We start from the raw sequence: 17,725 nt of genomic DNA on the forward strand, positions 1-17,725 counted from the left end.
CAGTGGTTGAGAATCTGCCTGCCAATGCAGGGGACACGGGTTCGAGCCCTGGTCTGGGAAGATCCCACATGCCGCGGAGCAACTAGGCCCGTGAGCCACAACTACTGAGCCTGCGCTCCGCAACAAGAGAGGCCGCGACAGTGAGAGGCCCGTGCACCGCGATGAAGAGTGGCCCCCGCTCGCCGCAACTGGAGAAAGCCCTCGCACAGAAACGAAGACCCAACACAGCCAAAAATAAATAAATAAGTAAAAAAAAAAAAAATCTTCCAACAAACAGAAGTCCAGGACCAGATGGCTTCACAGGTGAATTCTATCATACATTTAGAGAAGAGCTAACACCCATCCTTCTCAAACTCTTCCAAAAAATTGCGGAGGAAGGAACACTCCCAAACTCATTCTATGAGGCCACCATCACCCTGACACCAAAACCAGATAAAGATACTACAAAAAAAGAAAATTACAGACCAATATCACTGATGAATATAGATGCAAAAATCCTCAACAAAATACTAGCAAACAGAATCCAACAACACATTAAAAGAAAAAAAAAAAAAAAAAAAAGAGATGGGCCTTAGGGGAGAGGAACCAGCCTCTGAAATAGAAGCAACATCTCCTAGGAATCAAGTGGGTGGGACCCTCCAACAGAAACCTCCAAGAAAGCCCAGAGACTTCCAAGTGGGGAATCCAGAAACGGAAGAGTCCAAAGGCAGCTGAGGGGATCAGGCTGCCAGGGCTGTCTCAGACCAGACAAACCAGCTCCCGTGGACTGGGGTTGGGGCCGACTCAGCCAGGCTGTGCTGATGGATGGAAGCTGCTCATCCATCTGAACAAAGTGACTCGATCCTAGCCTGACGGAGTCACCATGGGGAGACAGAGTGGGACACAGCCAGCCAACCCTCTTGGGGTGGATCCAACTTGCTCCAGTTCCAGGCTGAGGTGGGCTTTGCTGCTTTCGGGGAGCGCCCAGAACTCTGCAGGGCTCCCCAAGGGAAGCCCAGACATGGAGCCCAGTCTGCTCGGCCGGGCCCAAACCAGAGGCCGTGGCTCTCCCCACTGGCCTGGTAACCAGTCACGCAGCCTTCAGCCTAGGGGCCATGAGTCTCAGACCCTCTTCCATGACCGTCATTTGCTCACTCCCTACTTCCCGTCTGCAGGACGGCGCCAACTTGGCCCATCTCTCCAGCGACCGTTGGTGGTGCACTCGGGGCCCCCACCGCACGCGCACATGGCGTGAACAGGGAGTGCTGATGCTGAGTGAGGCGCTGGGCCAAGCACGACATTTTTAGCTCACTTGATCTTCACAACAACCCTGTGAGGCAGAGGCTATTCTGATTCTGGGAAACTGAGGCCCAGAGAGGTGACGTAACTTGCTGCTAGTTAAGTGGCAGTACTGGTGAGTCCAAACCCTGGTCAGTGGACACCAGGGCCTGGGGCTCCTCTGAGGGCCCAGGTGAGGACTGAATGAGAAAATGCATGCCAAGTGCTCGGGCCAGGTCAAACACCGAGCAAGCGCTCTGTTAAGGCTATTAATTGCTATTAGTGTTAATTCTAATCCTGCAGTTTCATTCATTTATACCTATTCTTTTTTCCTAAAACAAACAATTAACTTAAAACGTTAAAGAAAGGACAGCATGGTGCTTTGTGAAACCACGGGCCTCCCCTACGGGGAAGGAGATTTCCAGCTGCGGGCTCCAGGCCCCCAGCGGAGCACAGGCTGAGTCCAGGGGTCCGAGCGGCGCAGGGCTCCTCCTCCATGAGGCCTGAACGGCCCCCCCCAACCCCCGGCCCACTCTGGCCCAGCCCACCTAGAGACAAAGTGACAGCCCACCCATGCTACCCATCGTTCTTCCTACTGGCGGCCTGAGCTGGAAAGACAGACAGACCGCTTGTTTCCAATGTGACTCCTGCATGTCTCGCCACTGACAGAACAGCCTAATTTATGGGCAGTGACTCTCAGACGAGAGATATTTCACATGCTAAGAAATAAGAGGACCAAGCAGAATGGAACATCCTTTCCAGGGCCCAGAGGAACCCTCACCCATCCACCTGCTGTCACTGAGGCCCCGCCAAGCCCCAACTCCTCGCCAGGGACCAGACTCCCATCAAGGGGGTCAGCCCAGCCCAGGCCCCTCCCTGAGAACCCCTCCCCTACCCCACGGGAAGGCCCCTGAATATGTGGACCGTGCCTCCCAGGCCGGACTGATTGGACCAGAATGCCCACCTGCTTCTCCGGGAACTCAGGACCCTACGGTGCCAGTCTCTGCTGGTCAGCCGAACTGAGCACTATGCCCTCGGGAGGGGAGGGTGGCCAGATCTTGCCCAGTGCAAGGAGACTCCCTCTGAGTGGGGAGGCAGCAGATGTGCAGAGAGAACCTGAAGGGGGAGCCTGTGTCTGAAAGAAAAGGTTCCGACCCCCGGGGCTCTGTAATAAATGCCTCTTATTCAGTGTCGATCGTTGGAGTAGATCTCCAAAAGACCTTGACCAAGGCTATTTCCTAAATACCAAGTTCATGCCAAGCCACCATAACCTGACCCTAAAAACACAGGGGGCTCATCCTCACGGGGGAAGACGTGCACCATCCTTTCACCTGTCCATCCATGCATTCGTCGAGCTCCTACTTTGTGCGGGCTTTGTTCTAGCCAGGAGTTCCTACCATTTTTGTACCTTGGACCCTTTTGGCCATCTGGTGAAGCCCATGGGCCCCTTCTCACAGAAATGTTTTTAAATGAATAAAATAAAATTACACAGGAAACCAGTTACACAGGACTACTCAGGAAGCCAACTGTATTAAAATTCAGTTATAAAATTATTTTCAAAGTAATTTATAATATAGTAATATATGTATTTCTTCAGGTAAGGGAATATATATATATATATATATATATAAAATTGCATTAAATAGCAAGATCTATTGGTGGGTCTAATAACTACCATAATTTCAAAGTAGTCAAGAACATAAATTTTCTGAGATGCATGCCCACAATTATTATGTGATATGGAGGTAGCTGTGACTTTTATTGGTGACAAAGTCCCAGGTACTGTAAATATTACTATAATTTATTGTCTACATTAGCAACTGAGAAAGATGTCAAATTTCAGTTAGAAGTTAGTGAAAATAAAGATGTTATTTTTTTCTCATCCAAATGCAGGGAAGGCTGGTCAAGGACCCTGTTTCAGGCACAGGGGACACAAAGCGAACAGACCCTGCCCCCAGAGAACTCACATTCCAGCGCAGGAGTCAGAAACCACATGTGAACTCAGATCATGAGGGTCTTCAGGAAATAAAATAGGGTGGAAGACGGTATTTGCCAGGGTGGTCAAGGAAGGACTCTGAAGATGCAGTATTGAGCTAAAGCCCTAGGAAGGAGTCAACCAGAAAAACCAGTCAGAGTGTCCTTTACAGAGGCCACAGCAAGTGCAAAGGGCCTGAGATGCACAGGAGCTCAGCAGGTGTGTGATGGAGAGAGACGGCCACAGCTGGAGCCCAGTCAGTGGGAGGCGGTGGACAGACGGGCTGGGGCCAGAGCATAAAGGGTCTTACAGGCCATGGTGGGGAGTTTGGGTTTTACCTGGAATGCCTGGGAATGGGTTCTGAGCAGGGGAGTGACATGATCTGATCTCACTGTTTCTGAAGATCACAGTGGCTACTGTGCAGAGAACTCCATGGGAGGCCAAAGATGGGAGCAGCGAAGCCAGCTGGGGGTAAGAGATGCTGACAGCTTGGACTGCTGGCCATGGGGAAAAGAGATGGATTTGGGAGGGGTTCTGGAGGTGAAACAGACAAAGACTTGCTGATGGACTGCATGTGACAGGAGAGGAAAAGAGAGGAACTGAGGATAAATGACTCCTACCTTTAAGGCCATTACGAATGGGTAACTGCTCAGCAGTTCATTCATTCATTGGCTCAACACCCATCCACTGAGACCTGAAGGACCAGTTCTGGGGACCAGAGTCAAAGATGACACAGCCCTGCCCTCCAGGGTCCAGCAGTGTAGCGGGGGAGAGAAAATCCCATAGGTAGATACTCACAGGACACGTGGTGTAACAGATCACGGGTTCACCTTGGGCGTCAAAGAAGACATCACTAAGAAGAGCCGTTGAGCTGGTCTTAAAAGGACAAGCGGGGGTGTTTCTAGGCAACGGGGGCTGGGCCACAGGCACTCTGAGCATGAGCAGAAGCCCAGAGGTGTGAAAGCACACCCCCGATGCCAGCGTGCCAGGAGCACAGGGAATAGGTTCCCCTCCTCACCTGCCCCCAGCCCTGCCCATCCTAGACTAACAGGGGTGCTAATAAGCCAGGCAGGGCTCCCCACAGAGCCAGCTTTAACAGATGGCCCCGACACTACAGCCACAGGAACAGCATCTTGCCTCCTGGTCACTCCCCTCAATTCTTTGGTAAACTTGGTGACCCTTTTCCCAAGCCCTGCTCTGTGCAGAGGACTCAGGCCAGCCCTCGAGGAGCTCACACACAGTCTGATTACTGCTGTCATCACAACAATCTATTAGACACTTACTCTGTTTAAGGCTTTGCCTAAGGATTTACATGCATCAAAAAAAAAACTTACCTGGGGGCTCAGTGGTTAAGAATGTGCCTGCCAATGCAGGGGACACAGGTTTGATCCCAGGTCCGGCAAGATCCCACATGCCGCGGAGCAACTAAGCCCGTGCGCCACAACTACTGAGCCTGTGCTCTAGAGCCCACGAACCACAACTACTGAGCCCGCGTGCCACAACTACTGAAGCCCGCGCGCCTAGAGCCCGTGCTCCACAACAAGAGAAGCCACCGCAATGAGAAGCCCACGCACCGCAACGAAGAGTAGCCCCCGCTCACCGCAACTAGAGAAAGCCTGCACGCAGCAACGAAGACCCAACGCAGCTGAAAATAAATAAATAAATTTATTTTTAAAAATTATTTTAAAAAACCATTTTACAGATGAGAAAACTGAGGCTCAGAGAGAGAAACTACACTGTAACTCAGGGATCCGTTTTTCACACACCTGCCTGCCCATACCCCCTGCTGGACAGGGAGGCAGTCTGGCACCAAGGGAAGGGCACCAGCTTGTTAAGTTTGGCCAAAAACCCTGTCTTCCCACTCTCCCTCACCTCTTACACACATACACACGCACACACTCTCATACTAATGCCTCCTTGGAAACCAAAGCACTGCAGGAGGAAAAGATTCTCATGACGTAACTTTGCAAGAACGTGGCAGTTGTATCAGAACCACAGAACCACCCCGTGTCTCTGGTTTCTGTGTGACAGACTCCAGTCTCGTGTGTGGGCTCCTGAAGAGGGGAAGGAAAGTCCCATATGTGATGTTGGTTTCCTTCCAGACTTTCAGAATTCTCCTTCAATGTTTCAGGTTCAGGAAACCAAGGAAATAGCAGGAGACAGTCTGGTGCAGACCACTGTGGAGAAGGCAGAAAAACCACTTTTTCCTAAGCTTGTGGAGGTTGTTTCAAAGAAAATACACACATCCAGGAATGTTCAAGTACAAGAGAGTGACGTCTTCCAAATGTTTCAGACAAGCATAGAGACGGCGCCGAGCCCGTGTCCGAGCCCGCCTCCTCGCACGGCCACGCCACTCTCCACAGGCTCGGTCACAGCTGCTCCACCTTCTGCGTCTCAACAGAAGATGAGGAGACAGAACCAAAGAGGGTTTCTGCCCACAACCAGTTGTTCACTCCACGTCAGGAACAATAAGTGTATGTGTTCTCTCTCCCTCTCTCTCTGGACAGCCACAGCGTGCTCGTTTTGTATTACCAAAAGGCCTCCCCCAGGGTCACAGTCACCCTGAAGCTGGACCACCTGCCAGGTGCCCAGGAAAGGTCCCCTCGTGCGGGCTGGCAGTGGCGCTCTCACCATACCCACTCCCGACCCTCTCCAAACTGGCCAAGCCTCCTCCTGGCAAGCAGCAGCGCCTGGCGGCTTTCAAAGCGAGGCCCCGGCCACGTGAGCACATGAGACTTGAGATGCCATCCCTCGGCGCCGTGTTCGCCACGCCCTCCCCCGCCCCTTTCAAGCCACCCACCAGATGCTCGACATCCAACATCTCCCCTCCTCACTGAGGGGCAGATAATGAGCTGAGCGGGCTAGACGGCTGAGGAGGCACCACTGTGTCCAAATGCCCCCCTGGCTGAGCCCCCCTGGGGGAGAGAAAGCAGCAGTGTTCGGGGAAGAGGGCTGGGTATGGAGTCTGAGGGTCTGCAGATAGACAAAAACGAGAGAAAACTTGTGAAACTGAGCAAACCTGGAGAAAAGGACAAGGAAGGACATCTTCCTGGAGAAGGGAAGCACCCACGTGCATGGAGCTGACGTAGGGCCGGCACAGACAGGCAGCCACCCGCGAATTCACGTGACAGCGCTGACCCGGCGCCCCCCACGCCCCACACACTGTGCGCTGAGGCCGAGGAGGCAGAAACCAGCGGCCCATCCGTCCTCAGAAAGTCCAGCCTAGCCATGCCTACTCAGGCCTCCTCTTCTCAAGTAGGAGGGCTTCCAGAATCCTTTACGTAAGAGTAATACCTTTAAAAAGGTATAAAATAAAAAAGGGAAGTCCCCACAATCCCTAGTCCCTGTCCCCAAGGTTACACGTTCACACAGGGCAGGGCAGCATCCGTGCACACAGCCACACACAAGTAGATATACAGACAGACGCAAGTGTGTGCGCGTGTATACATGCAGGCACAGCCTGTGGTTCAACACCTCCCACCCCCCAGAGGTTGACAAACTACAACCACAGGCCTGGCAGGAGCTAAGAATAGGACAGTTACAGCGGAGCAAGTTCTCAGGCAGGAGAAGGAGCTGGGTACCTCTGCGACTTAGAAAACAGATAAACCAGGATTTGAATTCTCACCCATCACGGACCTTGTGCCCTGGGCAAGTTGCTTGACCTGGCCAAGCCTCACTTTCCTCATCTGTAAAATGGGGAACACTGCAGTAGCGACCTCACAGATGGCTGAAGGGATTCACAGGATGGTGCACATTAGAAGCGGCCGGCATGGTACATCATTAATGACAGCTATTATTTGTGTTGACACCCGTCACCACCACTTTCACCCTCCCCGGGGCAGGGGTAAGCAAGGGCAATGCTCTCTTAGCATGAGACCGCAAGATATCACCTCTAAATTAACAGGAGGAATGTGACTGAAAAATACGCATTTCTCATAAAACTATGAAAGGGTTCCCAAAACAAAATGAATCCTCTGGTTGGCAGGATAGTTTCATTTTAGACCCTCTTTGAAAAGGCCGGCTGGAGCTTCCCCATCCCTCCCCCGTGCCCATGTAATTATTCTTGAAATCAAAGGTTCCTCCCTTCCAAGACAAGCCTGCAGAAAACAGGCGGAAGAAAGAAACCCTCACCTGCAGCCACTAGCTGATGAGTAAGACCTGAGTTTTCCACAGGGAGGGGAGGCAGGTTTTAGGAAAATGGGAAACCTAGGGATACATGTGGGGGAGGGCTTGAAGACAGCTTCTGGAAATGGGGGTGAAAGAGAGAGTGAGAAAATGAGGGTGGCCTGCCTGGGACATCCCAGACACCCAAGACAGCCCGGGAGCATCCAGACTGGCACACTTCCATTCTGGAAGCCTGGCAGTGACACTTCCCTTTCTGCACGTTAGGGATCGCGAAAGCCAAACCAGGGACCCAGCGCCTCACTCCCTCTCCCCGACTCCGCACAGCCCTCATCAGCCACCCACTTAATCTTAATTACCGGCCAGGGGACATTTGCTCTGGGGAAAGGCAGGCAGTGTCACCTGCAACTGGAAGAGCAGGGGTGCCTGTGTCCTCGTGGGCAGCCACCGGCAGGGATAAGCCCTCTCTGGGGGACACACCGCGTCTCACCACCTCCAAACTGACCCGAGCCTCTGCACAGCAGGACGGCCTCCGAAGCAGTGTCCCTGCCACACCCCTGCCTCCTCATGGTTTATTCTCGACACAAACAGAGTGATCCTTTGAAAACATAAATCAAAAACTTGCAGGACATACACAAAAAGAGTGAATTTTCCTGTATGCAGAGCATACATACCCAGCTGGAGGAAAACAGGCTGCATCCCAGATCTTCCTCCAGAAGGAAGTCGGAGAAATACCCTGATGGATAAGAGAAGACGACTCCGCCTGAGTAGCGACCTTACTATACAGGAGCTGGCAGCAGGAAGAGGAGAAAGTATTCAGCCAGTGGCCTGAGACACCGCAGAACCCTTCAGGATGGAGCTGGGGACAGCCCTGGGATCTGGCAGCAAGAGTGCCGTGGGCACCTAGGACGGTACCTGGGGGCCCGGCAAAGTCTCTCAGATGAGACGCTTTGGCTCTACAGGTAGGTGAAGCAGAAGCACAAAAGCCAGGCCATGAATTTCATCCAGTGAGGACGTGGTGTGACCCTCTGGGCAGACTGGGGAGTGTCACAGCCTGGAGGACACTGATGAGACTCGACAACTAAGCGCAGGGAGGGATCCTGGGCTGAGCCCTGGAGCAGGGGAACTGGGGACATCTGGAAAAGGCTGCTAGTTTAGTTCATAGTGTCGTACCTAAACTAACTCACCCAGGTTAATTTGATAACCGCACTGTGGTTACGTGAGTCAACAGGGAAACTGGGTGAATGGTATGTGTAAATGCTATGCCCGGTTTGGCAAATTTCTGTGAGTCTAACGTTATTTCAAAATAAAAAGTTAAATTTAAAAAGGGATCCTACACCCTCACAACCCCTCAATACATGCACACAAGCTCCACCGCCAGGCCTGATGCCTGGGACTCACCATTTCCCGCACAAACCACGATTCGAGGGTTGTGCTCTGGGGTATTGAGGTTCGGGCATTTTATGCCTATTATGTGTGGGCCAAACAAACACCGTCTCCAGTAGACAGAGGATCGGACGGAAGGCAGTTTCCTATAAGGAGCAGAGGGTCCCTCCCTCCCTCCTAGTCCCTGCCAAGGGCAGAGGAAGTACTGGTGTGACCGGTGACGGCCCAGGTCATTGCCTGGACCACATCCGTCAGGAGCATCACCAGGTGTCGCAGGTGACACGCCTGTTCAGGGCCCCCTCCTCTCCCCACTGCTGCTCTGAGACCCACAGGGTGGACAGGGCCCCTGCCTGGGCTCAGCCGGCTCCGACTCCCACCTGCACCCGAGTGCGCGCCTGGCAGGCACGGCCCTGGGCGCTGTCGCTGCCAGAGGAAGGCAAGGACCCACGATACGGAGCAAGCGAGGGGCGGGGGCGGCCCCAGTGGGCTAGGAGGCCATCACTTGCTTCAAGCAGTGTTGACCAGAGAGCCCTGGAGCGGGTGGCAGGCACGGGCGGCTCACGGTGAGGGTCCCTTATCCTCCTCTGCCGCTGCTCCTCCTGTGACCAGGCGCTTCGGAAACCTCGAGGCGAAGAGGAGGCTGGCGGAACAGGACACCCACACTCTTGGGCCTTCCAGACAAGTACCTCGGAGTCCTGACCCACCGTGTACAGCCTGGCTCTTCCCACCAAATTAGGAAGGACGCTGTCTGTGGGGAGTAAGGCAGGGTGGGCCAGGCCGGGCTGCAGAAGCAGCGGCGGCAGCAGGACAAAGCCGACAAGGAGCAGAGGGCGTGCCCCGCGGGGTGAGCCGGGAGAGCGTGGGTTTAAGGGCAACACCCACCGAGTTGTAGGCTGTGTCCCAGTGCCATTCCACATTCCGTGGCGAATACGGCAGCGCGAGGGGTGGGAGGGTGCCAAAGGCCGCGTAGAACACGACATTTTCACATCAAACTATATGAATAGATTTTAGTTTCAAGACAATGAACTAGGTCGACACATATGCTTTCCCCTCTTCTAATCTTGTTGAAATGAAAAATAAGAAGGCTGAGAAATCTGTTGCAATGTTGAAGTACAGGGAATGATGACAACAACAAACCAAAAATTAAGAATTCCTAGAAGATTTGAAGCAGATGGAATCGGATAGAGAAGAAAGCTCTGTTAGACATCTGGCCATAAAATCAACTGTTTCCTCTATCCAAACAATAACCAGCTAGAAAATGTAATGGCACAAGGGCCTAAGAAAAGAAAAAAATACATAGAAATAAACTGTAAAAGAAATGTACAAAAATCATTTGAAGCAAATTATTAAAATTTACTTATAGACAAAAAAAGACGACTTAAATCAAAGAAGAGACATTTCACTCCTTCTGAATAAGGAGATGATATTGTAAAGACATCAGTTCTCCACAACTGATCTATAAGTAAAATGCAAATTCACTCTGAATCCTAAGAGGATCCATTTCAGAATTCAACAAGTTGATTTAAAACTTTGTCTGGAAGAATAATTAAAAATAGCTAAGAAGTTTTCAAAAAAGAAGTATAATGAGACGGCACCTGTCCTTTCAGGAAGCCGCAGTTGATGATAAATGGTCAGCAGGACAGAACACAGTCCAGAAAAATAGGATCAAGTATAGCTGAGAATTAATATCTGATCAAGATGGCATTTCAAACAGTGGGAAAGAATGGATTATTCAATAAATGTTGATGAAACAATTTTCTATTCACTTGAGGGGGGATTTATTTTAAATTTTACCCAGTATCCTTTATAAGAATAAATCTTTGATAAAGATTTAACCAAACCAAAAAATTGCCATAAAAATACCAAAGGAGGGACTTCCCTGGTGGTCCAGTGGTTAAGAATCCACCTTCCAATGCAGGGGACGTGGGTTCGATCCCTGGTCAGGGAACTAAGATCCCACATGCCGCAAGGCAACTAAGCCTGCACGCCGCAACTAGAGAGCCCGCGTGCCTCAACAAAGAGCCCATGCACTGCAAGGAAAGATCCCACATGCCCCAACAAAGATCCCGCGTGCCGCAACTAAGACCCGACACAGCCACATAAATAAATTTTAAAAAATAAATAAAGCTCTAAGAAAAAAAAATACCAAAGAAAACACAAGTCATTATTCTTTTTTATTGTCCCAGGGTGAAGTCCTCTCTAGGGTGATATAAAAGCTAGAAAACAAAGGAAACTACTGGCAGATTTAACTATGTGAAAAATTAAAACTTCTGTATAGGAAAAGACATCAGCAGGGTTCTGAAATGCCACATGAGATGATGAAGTTCTCTTAATACAGAAAGAAGCTCCCCAGGAGTTCTGGCTCACTCTCTGCAGAGTGGTCTTGGGCAGGTAGATCAGTATTTACAGACAGAGAAAGATGTCCACAGATTCAGGACATATTCACTCTTATTCATTTGTTCATTCATTCAACAAAAAGTTACCAAAAGTCTAGTATGTGTCAGGTACTATTCTAGGTGCTGGGCGTAAAGCAGTGATGAAAAAGCCAGAAATCCCCCAGTACATTCTAGTGGGGGAAACGGACAATAAATAAAGCACCCAGTAAAATATATGGCCTATAAGCTGGTGATAAAAAAGTAAAGCAGAGAAAGGGTATAGGCAGAGTGGGGAGGGGGTGGGCTTACAATTTTAAATGGGGGCAGTGGTCTGAGAAGTGCTCACTGAGAAAACGACATCTGGACATGTTTCGAAATATTTGTGCATACCTGTGAACACTCACACAAAAGTCTAGAAGGATATGTACTCAAGTCTTAATGTCCATGCTTCTTACAGGTGTCATTGTATGGCACTTTTACTTTCTACTTTTTATACACTTCAGTATTGCTTGATTTCTTTTAAAATAACTATGGAACACTTATTGTGAGCAACACAGCATTTGGAGGGAAAACTGAAAGTGAATTTCCAGAGACAAGCACTTGAGGGATGCTCCCACCGGCAGGGATCAGATGTAGGAGGTTGGAGTCGGATGTCTGGTGCTCTGGCGCCACCTGGTGGCCATCTCCTAACTGATCAATCTCATTTCCAATCCCCTCAATGTATCAATAAAAAAGAGGCAAGACACACAACAACTGTATAAGAACCTATCTGCCCTGTGGACAGGGACTGGAAAGGCAACGGGCAACATGAACAGTTTGATTTGTTGGAGTGGCATGGTCATGGTGGGATTTATTTAGCTTGGATCTTCAATCATAGTTCTATGATGACATTTCGTTCCTTTGCGTTAACTGCAACGGAGCAGTTCTACGGGGCAGCTGAAGGTACTCACAGAAATGGAGTGAGAGGTAGGGTGGGCAACACAGAGCCATAACCCAGGCCATCTGCACGTGTGTCCCCAAGAAGTTTGGGGGTTCACAGAGTGACAGGACCTCAGGTCACACAGTGGTTGGACGTGGAGGGGTCTTCCCCAATGAGAGTGCCTGGAGGACGAGGTCCCAGGAGTCTGGCTGGGAGGGGCAGCCATATCTAGGCCCTCAAATGATTAACCGCTAACTGAGCACGTGCATAGACCACCAAACTGGAGCCTCCTCGCCAAAGCCCAGAGGAAACAGACATCCCACGGGTGATGAGGAAGTGACGCTGATCTCAGCGAGGACTCTGCCTGCAATAGTCTTCCCCTCTCCCCCATCCTTCGGCCCCTCTTCTGTGTGCCCTCACTCAGCCCGCTGTAGCACCTGTCACTCTGACAAGGAAGTGCTCTTGCCGGGCATCTCCCTGCTAGACCATGAGCTCTGGAAGGCGAGAGTCACGCCTACTCATTCACCCTCGGAGAGCTCCGGGTTTGAGTTCTGTGTGACAGCAGGCAAGTGCCCCTCTAAGCTTGCGTTTCTGCGTGGAGATACAGGACTGTCCTCCCCTCGTGTGGTTATGGCAAGGACAACTAATAGCACCAGCTGGTACTCGGGAGTAGTGGTGGGCACCAGGCGGCTGTCTAAGCGTTTTATATGCATTAAGTTCCTGAACTGAGGCCACCTCTGTGGAGTGTTGATCACAGCGCCTGGCACGGGGTAAGTGCTCAAATACTGTTATTTTACTCCCAGTTCCCAACACAGTACCCAGCACTCTGCTGTGTTCTCAGTAAAAATGAATGAACCACTCCCCCAGCCTACTACAGGAAGGGGCAAGTTCAGGGCAAGACTGCGATGCTTAAGCCGCCCATCAGCACCCCCAGGCACTTGGACTGCACAAAGGGACTTCAAGGAGAGCACCCCTGCAGGACTGGGGAGGGTGGGGGACGCAGGGAGAAGTGATGCAAACTTCTGGGGTGGGGGCAGGGGAAGCAGCAACGCTCTGGGCTCAGGTTCAGCTCAGGTAGAAGCTGCCACCCAGGAGGGGCCTCAGTGAAAAGTGGGTGGGACTTGCCTTAACAATCCCTCCAGCCCTGATCCCAGGTGGTCAAGGCCGTGGTCCTCGCAGTAGAGGGTCGGTAGGCAAGGTCACTGAGGGAAGCTGGTGTGAGGGAAGGAAGGGGGCTGAGAGGTACCCAACCCACAGAGAGTCACAGGCACTACCCTGGGGGGGAGAGGGCGGTGCATCCCTCTGCAGGCCCCTCCCCAACCCAGCCCCTTGGAAGTGGCTTCCAGCCAAGGAAGGAGAGACCTGCAGACTAGAACAGGTGCCAGAAGGGCACTAGAGCGGCTGGTGGCCACGCCCACTGTGCTGTCTCCCGCAGCCAGGTGTGCTCAGGGGCTGGTTCTCTCCCTAGAACCATCCTCGCCCCTCCTCTCCTCCCCACTCCTTCCTGCCCTTTTCCAGCCTCATTTTCAATGTCACTTCCTCTGGGACCCCTTCTGTGACACCTGACTATGTTGTGTCCTTCTCCTACAGGCTTTTAGAGCACCCAGACTTTTCCTTAGCACTCGTCCTATTTGTCTTGAGTTATGTTCGTCCTCCCTGGACGGTCACAGCTGTGGCCACGCTCGGCTGCCTCCCCAAGATTTCCAGCGAGAGGGTCACGCAGGCAGCATCAGGAGCGGCCCACGGCTTCTGCGGCTCACAAACCCTTTTCTGAGCAACCCCACTCCACATGCTTCCCATCTCTGACTCTGAGGTTACGGAAGGGCAGAGCCTTTCTCCTGATCAGGGAGGACCACTGCTGATGCCTATTTATGTGCAGTTCAAGAATGAGATGTCAATGCTAATACAACTGACAGCCTAAACCTTCATCTTTTTTTTTCTTTTTCTGTCTTTTTTTTTTTGGCCGTGCCATGCAGCATGCAGGACCTTAGTTCCCCGACCAGGGATCAAACCTGGGCTCCTGGCAGAGGAAGCATGGAGTCCTAACCACTGGACTGCCAGGGAAGTCCCAAAACTTCGTCTTATAAAAAAGAAAACTCAAGTCTCCTTGCTTACAGACGTTTATAAAGGCAATCTCAAAAGAAACAAATGACAAAAAGGAAGGTGTAGTAATTTATCTGGGTTGTTTCTTGATATTTCATCATTGTAAATTATATATATACTTTATCGCACTTCCTATTTAAACTACAAAAGCAACATATCTTTGTTGCTATAAGCCAAACCCAAGAGGGGTGTACAAATAAAAAGCCATGAAACCACCCTCCCCCAATGCCGACCCCCTTCCACCCACCTAAGGTAATCACAGTGGGCAGCCAGGAGTACACTCCTCCAAGCCTTTGTGCCAAGCAACATAAATACCTGTAACCAAGTGGGACTAGACCAGAACCCAAGGTCGTACCCTCAAACGCCTGCGGGGCCCAGCAGATCATGTCACGGCAAAGCTGCAGGTGTAACAGAATAAGCACAGATGGGGCCTGTGGCCAACTATGCCACTTAAAGCTTTCCATTTTGAACATTTGGAAAGCACTGAACTGGCCATACAAGGCATCTGAGAGAGAGACTGGACAGTGTTCCTTGGGTAGAGTAGCAGAGTTAGTAAGAGCTCAGATTATGGAGACCTGGTAACATCCTGGGCCCAGTGTCTATTGGCTAGGTGACCGTTAAGAAAGTCACGTAGTCTCTGTGCTTCAAATTCCTCCTCTGAAAAGAGGCAATCCAACAGTCCCTTCCTTGTAAATTCACTGTGAGAAGAGAATAATGTAAAGCACTTAGCACTGGCCTGGCACACACTATTGCTGGCCACCAGTCTGCAACCACTGCTGGAGACATTATTCTGCAATTTGTTTTTTAAACCTAACGATGTGTATGGGCTTCCCTCATGTCAAGGTAGAGAGAGCTGGATCCTTTTTAATAACTGCCTAATACATGGCTGATGGGGGCTCCCATTCCTTCCACTTTTTTGCCACTACAAACAGTGGTGCAGAAAACAGCTTTGTACTGCTTTTTGCATTGGTGCTTTATTTCTGCAGGAATTGCTGCTGGGTTGACAGATATGGATATTTAATACTCATTAAATATTTTCAATTATATTCCCCCAAAGTTAGAACAATTCATACTCCCAACAGCAATGTAAGGGAGCACTCACTTTCCCCAATCACTTGCTAACATTGGATTTTATCAATCTTTGTAACATTCTGCCACTTAAAAAGGTAAAAAAGAAAACTATTGTTTTTATTTGCATTCTGCTAGTGATGATCTTTTGAGGCAAAGATTTCCAACTTCTTTCTTTCTCCTTTTCTTCTTCAGCAAGAAAACTCCTATTTTTAGCTAAGCACACTCCATGCTCCCTTGCAGCTCAGTGTGGCTACGCTCCACTCAGTGAGATGTAAATGTTAGTGCTGTGTGGGACTTCTGAGAAGTATCTGAAAGGGAAAGGGCACACCCTTCTTCTCCCCTTTCTCCTTCTGGCTTCTGGAATGCAGATGTGACGACTGGAGCTCAAGCAGCCACCTTGAGTCAGGTGGCAATCTGCTATGGCGGGAAGAGCAGCGAGATATAAGGAATCTGGCGGCTCTGTGATGACTTTGATTCCACCACACCAACCTCTTTACTTTTTCATGAAATGATATAAACCCTTATATGTTTAAGCCATCATTATTCCAGGGTTATCCACTACATGCAACAAAATCTAGTCCTAACCAATACACCTTCTGATTCCCAAAAGTCAAAACTGAACCTTTATTTCTCTTTCTTGTAATACACATAAATAACAATGGCTTTACGTTTTATTTGCCCTATGTTTATTTAAGTCTCTTAAAAGTGGAACATTCATTTCCCCACTCTCCCATTCTTTCTCCCAAAGCCTTGGGTTTTACAGAGATGGTTTAGAATTTTTATTTTCAGCCTGTTCTGTTTTCCCATACAGTTCTCCTCTCTTTTAAAAGCCCTTAATAACACACAATAAAAATTCTAACTCACAGTAGCAATGGCCAATGAGATTAATCTCTGTGCACTAAAAGGGTGCACCACAGTTCACTGCTTCCTGCACTCTCCATGTCCCCCACCCCAGAATCTCTGCTCTGTCCTTCGGTTAGAGAACTTCACTGGGCGTTTTCCTCAGGCACACCTACCAGATGACGTATGCTTTATGTCCTCATGCGTGTGAAATGTCTTTCTTTCCCAATGACCAGGAGTGACATCTCGGCTGGCTCAGCGAGGGCTGTGGCCCCCTTTCTCCAACAGTCTGGAGACCCCGGACCACCATCTTCCAGCCTCCAGGGCTGCATATGGGAGGCCCAATGAGAGCCTAATTCTCTCTCCTTTGAAAACAGCCTGTTCTTTCTTCCTATAAAACTTTAAGGACTTCCCTGGTGGCGCAGTGGTTAGGAATCCACCTGCCAATGCAGGACACACGGGTTCGAGCCCTGGTCCAGGAAGATTCCACATGCCACGGAGCAACTAAGCCCGTGCGCCACAGCTACTGAGCCTGCGCTCTAGAGCCCACGAGCCGCAACTACTGAGCCCACGTGCCACAACTACTGAAGCCCGTACGCCTAGAGCCCGTGCTCCGCAACAAGAGAAGCCACTGCAATGAGAAGCCCGCACACCGCAACGAAGACCCAATGCAGCCAAAAATAAATAAATAAATATAATTTTTCTTTTAAACTTTAAGATTTTTCTCTTTCTTCTTGGAGTTTAGGAATTTTACTAGAAAGTAGGTCTAAGTGTTGGGCTTTGCGTGGGATGAATGGATCCATTTAATCTGAAGAATCAAATCTGTCTTCAATTCAGTGACATTTTCTTTTATTGTTTCCCTATTACTCCTCCATCTATTCCTTTTTCTCCTTCCGGAACTCCCAGGACATCATGCCAGGTCCCCTGGATAAGGTCTCCAAGGCCTTCCCTCATGGACAGTGTCTCACATTTTAATTCATTATTTCCATTTCTTTTTATTATTGTTCTGGATTGTGAGGCATTTCTTCTACTTGACCTTCCAAACCACCAATTTCAGTTCTTAAATTGGTTTTTAAATTCAAAAGCCATGTTTTTTAGTTCCAGCAAGCCTCTGGTACCCTTTAATTGCATCCCCCTAGGAGCTCTCTCCTTGTAAAGTTCTTACGCACCCTCTCCTTCCATCCTGCCTCAAAGGAGCCACTGCTCCAAGTGTGAAGCTTGGCTTCCCTCCTTCTCCAGCTAAGATCCCACAAAGCTGTCACGTGTCTTTGCCTGCTGAAGGGTGCAGGTTCACACAGCCCCTGTTCATGGCAGACCGTTCGAGCTTCTGTGGCAGTGACAAGCCTGAGGCCCTGTACAACCTGACAGCCTCTGTTCAAGGGGACCCAAGTGAAATGAGGTGGCAAACTGTGATCTTCCTGCTGAGAAGTGGGGAGGAGACCCTCTGCCCTTTGGTCCCCTAGTGATGATGGGGGAGAGGCAGTCCTCTCCCAGCTTCATGGACAGGGAGCAATTCCACCCAGATCCCCCGGGATCGGCAAGTTCGGGCAGTCCCTCAGAGGGCATAGGAAGCAAGTGGGCAGCTGCAGCGCCTCTCATGGAATCCAGTTCTAATCAGACTCAAAAGCACAGACAGAGGAGAGGAACTGCATTTCTAGAACTAGATTGACCTAGAGT

The 17,725-nt window shown here is 50.2% G+C and overlaps 1 protein-coding gene across 18 annotated transcripts in view; it reads right to left on the reverse strand.

Moving 5' to 3' along the window:
• The window catches only part of RALGPS1 (Ral GEF with PH domain and SH3 binding motif 1), a 282,278-nt gene that overhangs the window by 244,564 nt on the left and 19,989 nt on the right, over positions 1-17,725 (reverse strand). The window lies entirely within an intron of this gene.

Source organism: Eubalaena glacialis, chromosome 9 (assembly GCF_028564815.1).
Source record: "Eubalaena glacialis isolate mEubGla1 chromosome 9, mEubGla1.1.hap2.+ XY, whole genome shotgun sequence".
Taxonomy (NCBI): Eukaryota; Metazoa; Chordata; class Mammalia; order Artiodactyla; family Balaenidae; genus Eubalaena; species Eubalaena glacialis.